We start from the raw sequence: 13,783 nt of genomic DNA on the forward strand, positions 1-13,783 counted from the left end.
CCGAGTGAATTGTGAGGAAGTGTGATGGTGAAATTGGAAAATTTGTGTTCGGTGTGAGTTTGGTCTGTATAGAGAATCTGGGGAAGTTATTTAGGACTCGTTGAGATCCTTAAGTCACTCAAAACTGTACTAAAACAGAGAAATCTGGTTTTCGTTCCTTGAGTTCATGATTCTACAGAATTGAATCTCAAATCTGAGATGAAATTTCTAAATGATGTTAGAAAGGTTTAGATACTCTTAGTTAAATGTAAAGATGTGTATGATATATGTTTGAACGATTAGAAATTCGGAAAAATGTTTAGTTTTGGTAAAATCTAGCTTGTTTATAATTCTGCAAAAGTTTTGCAGAATTATGCAGAAAGCTGAGCGTTCGCTGTTGACCGCTCGGTCATGTTCAAGTACTCGGTCATTAACTGGGTTTGGTCTCTTTAGTCTTACCCGTTCATGATCGTTCGATCTTAGGTGGGTGGTTGGTCTTAGTAGTGCTCGGTCTTGTACTAGCACTCAGTCTTAGTAGTGCTCGGTCTTTTACTAGTACTCGATCTTAGTAGTTCTCGATTTTGTATTAGCGTTCGGTCTTAGTAGTGCTAAGTTTTGTATTGGTGTTCGGATTTAACTACATTCGGCCTCCTATGGGTCTTCTGTTAATGATCGTTCGGTCATGCTTTGGTAATCAATTTTTGATATTATTCGGTCTAAATTCTAAATGTTCGGTCTAGGCCATAAGGATTATGTTTAATTATAGTGTTCAATCCTCAAACTGTGTTAGGCTCATGCTTGAGCCTTACTCGTTAAATGACCGTTCAGTCATGTTCGCGTGTTGTGAGTGTTTTCCCGTTCGGTTTTGTTCATAGGTTATGTTGATCTTTTCCACTCGGTCGTATTCATGGGTGGTGGTTGTTCTATCGTTCGACCTTAAACTACTGGAAGATATTTGGTCTTTAAAAGATTATTTCTATGTTTTACTCTGAATGTTTATTTCAGTTGTTTAAATGTATTGTGTATGTGGAAGTATGTTGGTATTGAAGTACGGTATGATATTTCTAAGGTGGATTGAAAGAGAATTCCAATGAGGAATGTCTCAGTGATTGGTTATCAAAGTGGTGGTATAGTATGAATATGGATAGCGAAATCCACGGCGTTCATCCTGACATTCTAATGGTTACCAAGTCTCAAGTAGAGAGGGGTAATTCATGTTGTGAGAATAGCAGGAGACCCTAGTCTAAGGGGGGAGACCTTAGGTGAGGTATAACGGGCTAACCTCGTGTGACAGCTGATGGGTTTCCAGTTACTGTCAGAATCGGCTGCAGCGGAATGGTTAGCGTGGAATAACAAACCAAGAGGGTTTTTAATACGAACGTGTGCCTTTTAATTTCTACTCAATTAAACTTACTTAGCAATTAACAAAGACAAATAAGGCAAGAGTAAGGTTGAGAGAAATTTGCACAAATGATTTTATCCTGGTTTGGATCTTACCAATCCTACGTCCAGTCGTTTATCTCAAACAAGATAAAGTTTTTCACTAACACAAAACAATTACAAACTACAATCACAAAGATACAATTTGTAAGAGTTTAGAAAACACATCTCTTGATACCACAAGAGATGAAACTACACCTCCTTTGAGTCTTCACAAAGGATGAACACCTCCTCCGAATACTTCACGAAGGATGAACACCTCCTCCGAATACTTCACGAAGGATGATTCTCTTCCGAACACCTCCTTAGACACACCAAGGATGAACCGGCTATTTCCTCTGTCACCGTAGCAGCACTTCACCAGCTCCACAGACAAGAGTTTCACAAGCCGAACAAGAACACACAAGTCTCAAGAATTTCTGAGTATTTTGAGCACAAGGGAAGAGTTTCTGTGTCTCTTGTTGAGAGGAAATGAGAGTCTATTTATAGACTCATCCAAAAGCTCTTCCATTTTTCGTTTTCAGCCTTTCTGACTGTGTTAATCGATTAGCTACAGTGGTTAATCGATTAACACTCCAACGGATAGTCCAACGGCTCTAAAAATGGCTAGTTTTTCAAACGGTCACTGTGTTAATCAATTAGTCTGATCTGCTAATCGATTAACGCTAATCGATTAACACCCTTTGTTAATCGATTAGCACTGCACTGCTGAATTTTTCCATTTTTCTCTGGAACAATCGATTAACAGCCCCTGTTAATCGATTAGCTACAGTACTTGCTACAGTACATTGCTACAGTAATGCGCTACAGTATTTTGCTACAGTATTTTGCTACAGTAATTTTACAAAACACTTTTCTTTTTCTAATCTAAGTCCTATACATATTTCTAAGAGTATTACAAAAGCTTTCCATCACAATACAGATCTTCAAATCATTTTGATTCTTGATTGGTCTTGACTTGATTTGGACATCATCAAAACTTCATCTTCATCATTTTGCTAACAATCTCCCCCTTTTTTATGATGATCAAAAATTTCTTGATTTAAAGCTTTTGGTAATAATCTGTATTTAAAACACAACTTAAGGAAGAAACAATTGTTAGTGAACTTAGAAATAAGTTTACGGCTTTAAATATTTCTCCCCCTTTTTGATCATTATTAAAAAGTTGTGTTCAATTTCTCCCCCTAAATTTATTAGAAATTATACTCCCCCTTAATAAAAGGATATATGCATAGAAATATTAAGGAAAAACAACATACATTTTATTGAATTTAAAGAGGCAAGCATACAAAGAAGTTAAATATATAGCACACACACTACAAAAAGCATAGAATCATAAAGTACCCCTTTAGATATGCCTCCAATTTCGTAATGAGAATCCTCTAGGTTATTTCCACATTTTGTTTAGATCTTCATCTTGAGGATTGTCATCATTCTTCACTTCATTTGTTGTCTTCTACAAATCTTCATCATTGTCTGCATGTAATTCAAATGACTCAAGAGGTTTTGCCTCAAGGTCTACAATTTCATCAAAGACAACATGCACACATTCTTTTATTTCAATTGTTTTCCGTTTGAAAACTATATATGCTTTGTATATTAAAAAATTGTTCCATATTCTTTGAAATAAAAATTTCTTAATTTTTCAAATATTTAAAACAAAAACAATTTTTTAAAAATTTTCTTAAATATTGTTTTAAAGAAATTCTAAATTTTAAACAATAGGTACCCAACTATTTTGTATGGGTCCTTTGGGTTAGTTTGAAAATTTGAAATCATTTTACAACCCAAATATATCTACCACTTGAAACACCATAATGCTTAATTTTACATTTGTTAGATGTATGACCCTTTTTCATACAATAAAAGCATGATACACCATTTGTGTTCCTATAAGTTGTTCCTTTTTCTACCCAAGTTCTACGGGTTCTATAATTATGCTTATTTTTAATTCTAGGAACATACTTATTTTTAACAACCTTATTTTCATTATTTTTACTACATTCTCCTAAGGTTGTTTCATCTAGTAGTTTTTTATGCTTAACACAAGATGCACATTTATCACTACTAGTAAATTTACCATTTTCAAAAAATAAAACTTTATTTTTCAAATCTTTATTTTCTTCAAAAATATTTTCAAAATTTAATTTTAAATTCTTATTTTCTTCAAGAATATTTTCAAAGTCTGATTTCAAATTTTTATTTTCTTCAGAAATATTTTCAAAATTTAACTTTAAATTTTTGAAATCCTTTTTCAATTTCTGATGGGCTTTATCTAATTTTTCAGATTCTACTATTAAAGCAGCATAAATTTCATGCAATTCATTTTCGCTAATTTGACTAGAATTATCAGAATCGCTAGATGTACTTACTTGGCTTCCAACGTCGTCGTTCACCACTAAACAGATGTTTGCTTCTTCATCTGAGTAGCTTGAATCTGAAATGGTCTCATTGTCGTCTTCCCATGCAATGTATGCCTTCTTTTTCTTGAAGAATTTCTTTTCTTCACCCTTCTTTTGATTTGGGCAGTCTGCTTTTAAATGTCCCTTTTCTCCGCAACCGTAGCATCGGTAATATGAGGAAGATACTGGATTATCTTTCTTTTCGTATCTAAATTTTCCTTTACCTTTAGACTTCATGAACCTGTTCAGCCTTTTTATCATGAGTCTCAAATTTTCTTCATCTTCTGAATCTTCATCTTCCATTTTGCTCTTGCTCCTTTCTACCTCAGATTTCAAGGCTAGACTCTTTTTCTTAGTTTTTGCTTTTGCTTCTTCTTCATCTAGTCTTCCGAGGTCAAGTTCATGTTCCCTCAACTTTCCAAAAAGTGCCGCCATAGTCATGGTGTTGAGATTTTGTGACTCAGAAATTGCAGTCACTTTTGGTTGCCAAGACCTGTCTAAAGATTTCAAAATTTTTATATTAAGCTCATCAGTATCTAAAGACTTACCTAATCCAATAAGATGATTTACGATGTTGGTGAAGCGTTTCTGAACATCTACTATTGTTTCGCCTTGCTTCATCCTGAACATTTCGTATTCCTGGATTAAGGTATTCTTTCTAGCTCTCTTAACATCATCTGTACCTTCATGGGTTACTCTAAGTACTTCCCACATTTCTTGTGCAGTTTTACAAATAGAAATCCTGTAAAACTCGTCAACAGTTAAAGCAGATGAAATAATATTACGAGCTTTTACATCATTACCAAATTTTTTCTTATCTTCAGCAGTCCATTGGTCACGGGGCTTTGGTTCCTGCATATTGTTAGTTGGAACAAAAGGACCAAATGCAACAGCATCCCAAATATCTATATCAATAGATTCCATAAAAATTTGCATTCTGACTTTCCAAAATGCGTAATTTTCACCTGTGAATAGTGGTGGTCTATTGATTGATGCACCCTCTGCAAAGGTTTGATGTGATCCTGCCATTTGAATGACTATCAAAGCAAGCTCTGATACCAATTGTCAGAATCGGCTGCAGCGGAATGGTTAGCGTGGAATAACAAACCAAGAGGGTTTTTAATACGAACGTGTGCCTTTTAATTTCTACTCAATTAAACTTACTTAGCAATTAACAAAGACAAATAAGGCAAGAGTAAGGTTGAGAAAAATTTGCACAAATGATTTTATCCTGGTTCGGATCTTACCAATCCTACGTCCAGTCGTTTATCTCAAACAAGATAAACTTTTTCACTAACACAAAACAATTACAAACTACAATCACAAAGATACAATTTGTAAGAGTTTAGAAAACACCTCTCTTGATACCACAAGAGATGAAACTACACCTCCTTTGAGTCTTCACAAAGGATGAACACCTCCTCCGAATACTTCACGAAGGATGAACACCTCCTCCGAATACTTCACGAAGGATGATTCTCTTCCGAACACCTCCTTAGACACACCAAGGATGAACCGACTATTTCCTCTGTCACCGTAGCAGCACTTCACCAGCTCCACAGACAAGAGTTTCACAAGCCGAACAAGAACACACAAGTCTCAAGAATTTCTGAGTATTTTGAGCACAAGGGAAGAGTTTCTGTGTCTCTTGTTGAGAGGAAATGAGAGTCTATTTATAGACTCATCCAAAAGCTCTTCCATTTTTCGTTTTCAGCCTTTCTGACTGTGTTAATCGATTAGCTACAGTGGTTAATCGATTAACACTCCAACGGATAGTCCAACGGCTCTAAAAATGGCTAGTTTTTCAAACGGTCACTGTGTTAATCGATTAGTCTGATCTGCTAATCGATTAACACCCTCTGTTAATCGATTAGCACTGCACTGCTGAATTTTTCCATTTTTCTCTGGAACAATCGATTAACAGCCCCTGTTAATCGATTAGCTACAGTACTTGCTACAACACATTGCTACAGTAATGCACTACAGTATTTTGCTACAGTAATTTTACAAAACACTTTTCTTTTTCTAATCTAAGTCCTATACATATTTCTAAGAGTATTACAAAAGCTTTCCATCACAATACAGATCTTCAAATCATTTTGATTCTTGATTGGTCTTGACTTGATTTGGACATCATCAAAACTTCATCTTCATCATTTTGCTAACAGTTACTACACTCACGGGTGCACAAACGGCCTCAAGCTACATATTCATACTAGTCCGGACAGTCAAGTCAAAGTAGTCGGTTAATATATGTTTATATGTTTTATACATGTTGTATGAGTATCTTAGTTGATTGTTGAATTGTACTCCCACATGAATATTAAATTACACTAGCTTACCCTTGCTTTTCTGTGGTTTGTTTTTGTATGTGGTTTCTCCTTTGCAATGATCACCTTAATGGTGTGAGCTTAGGGATGCAGTCTTTTCAGTGGAGCAGCTGAAGGGGGAAAGAGAAGCTTGTAGTATAGTTATTTATTTTTGTTCTTCAGGTGAATATTTTTATTCACCAAATCTGTAATTCTTGTTTTGTCATTATTCATGTAATGTTCATTTTAGTAGTTTTATACTACTAAATTGGGATGTTACAGCCATCAATTATACACTTGCAATGATTCAATAATATAGATTACATGTAGATGAATATTAATTGAAGCCTCCTATAGTTATAACATTCCAAATGTTTAATCACTAGTACAAAAACAACGTACAATGTCGAATATTTTGGGTCTTTCACGTCGAATTCGAGAACGACGTCATATCGGGAGACGTTAAATTGAAGTCGAATTTAAAAAATTCGACCTTAAATTTAACGTCGAATTTTATCAATAAACGACATTAATCAATTTTTTTATTTTTTTTAAATTAATTGTGATCCTTTTTTACAACTCTACGGGATCTGAAAAGCAGAAAAATAACAAATTTCAGTTTTTGGTATTTTGTAAAGCATGAACTATGAACGTGTAATATAGTATCAACAACAAACAACAAACAAATACAATCAAACAATAAACAAGTTCAATCAAACAACAATAACAAACAAGTTCACCCAAACAATAACAACAAACAAGTTCAACAAAAAATAACAAGAAACAAGTTCAACAAATAAGTTCTTCAAAACGAAAACGAAAACGAAAACTAACCTTGGTTCATCGGAATAAAGTGTTGTCACACGTGAGAGAGAAAACAGAATGCGCCTATGAAGGACAACAACACGAAAATAATTGGTCAAAACAAACAAAAGTCATATCTAAAGTAGTAAATTAACATGCATTTGTATCAAATGAAGAAATTTTACATGTGATGGTCGTCAAACTTCGTTCGAGAAAAGTTTGAGCAGAGAAGAGGGTCTCGCGCACTAAGATAAAGTGAATGAATTTTCAATCTCCCGCTCAAATTTTTATTGAATTCACTAATTTTGACGTCTAACTCTGGGGCATTCGACGTTTTATATCCTTTTACGTCGAATTACAATTCTAAACGATGTTTAATAATTGCATTTATTTACAAAAATGTCATCAGTCATTTTTAACGTTGGCTATTGAGTGATTCGACGTTAAACGCGTGATGTTATACGCTATTTTTGCACTATAAATATAATATTTTCTAATTACAATATTTTAATCATATTTTTATTATCATATATTATAAATAATGACTACTTTAAAAAACACACGCAATGAAATATAAAGCACGTCTCATGAATATGAGAGTGCAATTTACCCTAAAGATCATTTATTTGTGCAATGAATATCATATAGAGTTTACCTTAATGAGAGCCATATATTTCGTAGGACAAATTCTAAAAGGTTTAGTGATAGCAAGAAGATTTATGTACTTAATTTTGGATAATTATAAATATTATGAAGTTAGTTATTTTCAATTAGTTGTATCTCAAATTTTCAAAACAAAAAATAATGATATACTCTTAAGTCAATGTGTGAAACGGCTTTCAAATTAAGAGAATTTCATTTAAATTTGTGTATGTATGGTAACGTATTAGAAGTTAGTATGATAGCGTCTTTTATTTAAACTTTTATATGAATTTTAAATGTTAATACTTACTGTTTTATTTTAATTTCTATTATAAAATTATGACATCATAATTATTGAAATAATTTTATCAAATTCAGCTCTATCCCATTTGAATCTTTGAATCGTGGTTTTAACTGGTTCAAGCAAAATTTCAAAAATATTAAAAAATGAAGTAAAATTATTGTTTGAAACTCATCTTATAAGAAAATCAACTCAAGTACCACGTTTTAATTTTCATATATGGGATGAAAGTAATTGGCAGAACAATTGAATAACTTTACCTAATTTGTTTAAGAATAATATATTTAACACATGTTAGTATGAATAAGTTTTCAAAGACTTCAATGTAGTTGTTGTTTATTTTTTGTTCAATGTGTGATTAACTTGTTTGTTATTTTTGTTTGCTTGTTTTTGTTGCATTTAACGTTGTACACTTGGATCCACAACTCCTCGTCATAGTTCAAAAGGTATAACAAATCCTAATCTCCAAAAATCCTCGTCATAAAATTTAATACTATTGAAAATGAGAGAGCAGAATCAATACTTTTAAAAATAAAGAGATCAAACAAAATCAAAATTTTAAGTAGAAACCATTTCTAATTTTTTGTTAAAAATATATTTAACCTTATAAATAATGAGTTTGTGTTTAACTTTTTTTCTTAAAAAAAACATAAAAAAAAGTGGAAGATGAGCACAATCCGTTCAAAATTCAAAAGAATATGAAAGAAAAGATAAAAAAATATCTTATTCTTGTTTTATTATTTTATTAAAGGGTGTATTTTATAAAAGAAATAAAAACACTTTCTAATTTAATTCTCATTATCCACTGCATTGAATTTAAAAAATAAATTTATACTTCAACAAACCTAGGAAAACACCCAAAATCGTGACAGGATTATGAATAAAAAAATAATTATAAAAACAGAGTATGAAAAAACTACAAAAAAACAATAAAAATAAATACAAGGTTTACAAAATGAGATTTTGGATCCAGGAGTGAATTAGGTATGGAAAAAGTATTAGCATCCCCACATCATTCCTCCTAAAACAATACTTTTAATTAAATATGCAAATACTTTTAATTAAATATGCAAAAGATACGTGGTTTTTAAAATATTTAATTTTTTCAAAAAGATAAAAAAGAAAACAAGAATAACTTTTGTTGATTTTTTAGTCCAACAACGATTGAACATTGCTCTTATATATTCTCATTCAAGACGAGAAATTAGAGTTATACAATTCTTTATCAAAACTATTTAAGAAAATAATTTAATATTTTGTGTAGTGAATTCAACAAGAATTACATTGTAATGCTTATTTTTATTTATAATTTTTATTTATAATTTTTATTTATAATAGAAAGTATACCTGTAAACAAATATATGTTTTTGTGTACACTAAAAAGTCTATAATTATATCTCATGAGATGATTTATGAGTGTGTTAAAGAAAGAGCGAAGTTCCATTTGTCTATTTTTTTTATATGATAGATTTTGTGTATTTATATGAACACATTTTGAAATCCAAATATAATATTTTTTTTTTTATATGATAGTGTAAAAATGAGATTGAGTGGTGTGGGTAGATAACATGTATTGGACTAAAAAGATAAAAATCAAAGTGGGAATAGAAAACATAGATGGAAGATTAGAGGCAGTTGCTCCCTCCATTACCACCGAATACTCCTTGCACCACCCCATACCAATTTTGCCCTTCTCTAAAACGGATGTCAACATTCGTTTCACCTTCAACGGATGTTGACATCCGTCCGTTCACATATTTTATATATTAATTTATTATTTTTATTTAAAAAAAAAAAGATCTTCAACGAATATGACGACATCCGTTAACGGATTGCCACATCCGTTTTAATAAAACTTTTAAAACTATTTTGATTATTATTTAAATAATAATATATAAATTAAATTAATAATAATTATTTTATTAAATAAAATAAAATTAATTCATAAATAATTAAGTAATAATTTTAAATTAATTAAATAATATTTATATATTAATTTAAAATATAATAAATTAAAAACTAAAAATTTAAAAAGAAAAAATTCATAAATCCGTTTTAATAAATTTTTAAAAACTATTTTATTATTTAAATAATAATACATAAATTAAATTAATAATTATTATTTTATTAAATAAAATAAAATTAATTTATAATTAATTAAATAATAATTTTAAAAAAATTAAATAATATTTACATATTAATTTAAAATATAATAAAATAAAAAACTAAAACTTTAAAAAGAAAAAACTTTACGGATATCACCATATCCGTATCTGTTTTAATAAATTTTTAAAAAGTATTTTAATTATTATTTAAAATAATAATACATAAATTAAATTAATTATAATTATTTTATTAAATAAAATAAAATTAATTTATAAATAATTAAGTAATAATTTAAAAAAAACTAAATAATATTTATATATTAATTTAAAAACTTAAAAAAACTAAAAACTTAAAAAAAAAAAAAACTAAACGGATGTGGCACATCTGTTAAGAATTTTTTCTTCAACGGATGTCGACATCCGTTCAAGAGAAAAGGAGGAGGTGTAGGATATTTTAAAATATAAAGAATAATTTTGGAATTTAAAAAAGTTGTGGTGGTACAAGAAGCAATGTGTGGTGGTGTAGGGAGTAACCCTCAATATTAGAAATGTCAAAAGTAGATTGGGCCTAATGAAACAATGAAACTTTTTCTTTTTTTTTCTTTTAATTTTCTTTTTATCTTTTTAAAAGAAAATAAAATTTAAAAAGAAACCTTTGTTTCATTTTTTTATTTTTTTAAAACAATTTTATTCATCGACATAAAATTGAGTGTTAACATAAATTATACTTATTTTTAAACAAAATCTAAATAAATATACAAAAATAAAATATTTAACCACATATACTTTTTTATAAATAAAAATTAAGTTAACTAACTTATCATAAAATTATTTCTTTAACAAGTTCAACAATCAAAATTCTAATGAAGGTATAATGTAATTTAATGTCATATTACATTTTAACATATACCTAATTTACTGAGAAATCATTGAAATGAAATTTGTTCTTTGTTACATATAAAATCTCTAATTATTCAAATCTACCTGATAATTTGTTCATGTTTACAGCAATTCATTGATTCAGATTTTGACCACTGGTTGGAGACTACAAATTGAATCCACCCTTATTGAAAACGTTTAATTTATTGAATACCACAGAATTTCAATGCAAAAACAATCAATGAATCTAAAGATTCTGAATTACTTTTTTTTTTTCTAAATTTCTTTCTAACTATTATTACGAGAAAGATGACAAAATAAATTGAGGAACGGGACAGCCTGGCTTTTGACTGAGGAAACAGTTTAATGCTCATTTTAAAAATGGTTGACTAATACTGTGAACAACTTTTTCCTAGTTTGCCCAATTTTCAAGAAACCAAACATGATCTCTTATAATTCCATGACTTGTTATTTGGTTCAGGAATGACAAATGAACTTATCATTATGATATTATCACAATTAGGTTTAATTTAAACACAAAACTCTCATGAATATATATATATATATATATATATATATATATATATATATATATATATATATATATATATATTTTAAATTATTAAAATATTTTTGGTTTATTAGATTGTAAATACAACCTGTATTAACTTTTCTTTTATTATTACTTCTTTCACTTGTTTATAGGATACATTTTGTAAAAAATCTGTGTTAAAAATGTGAGTAGGAGTATAAGTCCTACATTGAATAATGAGAAAATTAAGTATTATATAAGAATATTTATAAATTTATTATTTTAAAATTTTGAATTAAAAGTGTATCAATTCTTTATATAAATTAGGTTCATATTTTATTTGGTATTCTACTTCTTTAATGACTCAGTGATATCATAACTAAAAATTTGTCTTAATAACTAACTCAATATAATTTATGTATTAAAAGTATTCATAACAAATATATCATATAAGAAACAAAACTCATAATGTTTTAGATAGAAAGTACGTAATGTGAATCTCTTGTATAAATTGAATTCATGTATCATTTTAACATGATTATATCGTATTTCTTTTGTCTTAATTTTATTTTTTAAAATAATATTTAATAAACATTTAGAATAAAAGGCCGCTGTATTATTTTTTTTTTTAATGAGATGAGACAAAGTTTTATACCTAATAAATATGAAAACGAAAATAAAGATCAATTATTATTTTACAGGTTAAGATGAAAAAGCAACTTACCTTATGTAGTATCATGATTTATTTTAACTGTTATATTATTAAGTTTTGAACCAATTTGTTGGATTTGAATTTTTAAGTTGATGGATTAATACAGATTGATAAACAACCCTAACCTCCCATACAACCTTCAAGGTAGATATGCCAAATTGTAAATAAGAGGATAATGCATATACAAAATCACACAATATCTTGATTTTGTAAGAAAAATAATAATAAAGTATATACTATGAAACGAATAGCCTCGTGTGACATTTTTTTTATGGCGAACGTTAATATCATAATGAGAACAACTTCTTTTGACAACTATGAGAACAACTAATTAGAATATAGCTTATGTTTTTGTAAATAAATACTTGATCAAATAGAACATGTTACTTATATTAGGTTAAATAATTAATATTCCGTAAATTTTTTAAATGTAACCATGTGTGATTCTCTATTTGCCAGCTACTAGTGTACTTCATGTGGTTTGGTTTTAAACTTCCAAATAACTCTTAACACGTATTTACTTATATATTATAAAGTTGTTTTTACAAAGAAATAATATTATAAGGTTGTAATGAATATTATAAAATGGGGTCAACGAGGGAAATCTTTGGCAACGTAAATTTTTAAATGCATGTGAAGTGTAACACTCTTCAACATTGATCTTCAAAGATTTTTATTCAAGATTCATATCTCCAACCACTACAACTTGAGACTTTTTGTAGGGACAAGAAGAAACTCCTTAAGTATTTAATATTGAACTCGAGATAGAAATAGTATGGAAAAGAAAGACAATATTGGAAAACTTTTCGTTGCTTCTAGGTTGATCATATAATTATGGGATGTTGTTTTGCTTTCATATTATAATGATTATGAGTTATGTGTTAATTCTATGTTTATTTTGGTTTATGGATGACACATAATGTCTTTTAAAAAAAGTACTGTTTAAAAATATTTTAAAACATAATAATTAAATGATTTACAACGTTTCGCATACAATCAATTATATTATATAATATTTGATTTGATTATCATAACTTATATATTAATTATGAGAATTGATTATTTGAAATTTAATTCAATGTTAAATTCTACAAATAATTTTTTACAATTAAACATAATCAATTGGATTATTGTGAGACTCAAAATATTTTAATAATAGACTTTAAAATGAGTAAAAAATGAAGTTTATAAATAGAAGTTAGACGATATTTTTTATCAATTTATTTTAAACTTTTTAAATTTAGAAAATCCTTTTTCTCTCTATATTATCTTTATAGACAAAAATGAATTTTTTTATCACAGAATTGGTATTATTGTAGTAAACAAAACTACTACATCTGTATTGTGTCAGACAGTTTACATACCCCTCACTACATATATACCTTTTAACTTTCTTTTCCATACATCAGTTACTATTCACTTTCTCTCTCGAACTCTACTCTTTTTCTCTGCATAATCTCTCGCACTCATTTCTCTATGTAACACTCACTCCATCTTAACAGTGGTATCAGTAGCAAGGTTGCGAACCTGGTGGATCAGTTCAAGAAGATGGCCGACGTAATACATAGTAACCTTCCTGTGTTTGATGGAAAGGGGTTCGACGGCTGGTGCGTTAAAATGGACGCCATTCTTGGTTTTCAAGAGGTGGACGAGGTAGTCAAGAAGGGTTTCAAGGAAC

Source organism: Vigna angularis, chromosome 8 (assembly GCF_016808095.1).
Source record: "Vigna angularis cultivar LongXiaoDou No.4 chromosome 8, ASM1680809v1, whole genome shotgun sequence".
NCBI lineage: Eukaryota > Viridiplantae > Streptophyta > Magnoliopsida > Fabales > Fabaceae > Vigna > Vigna angularis.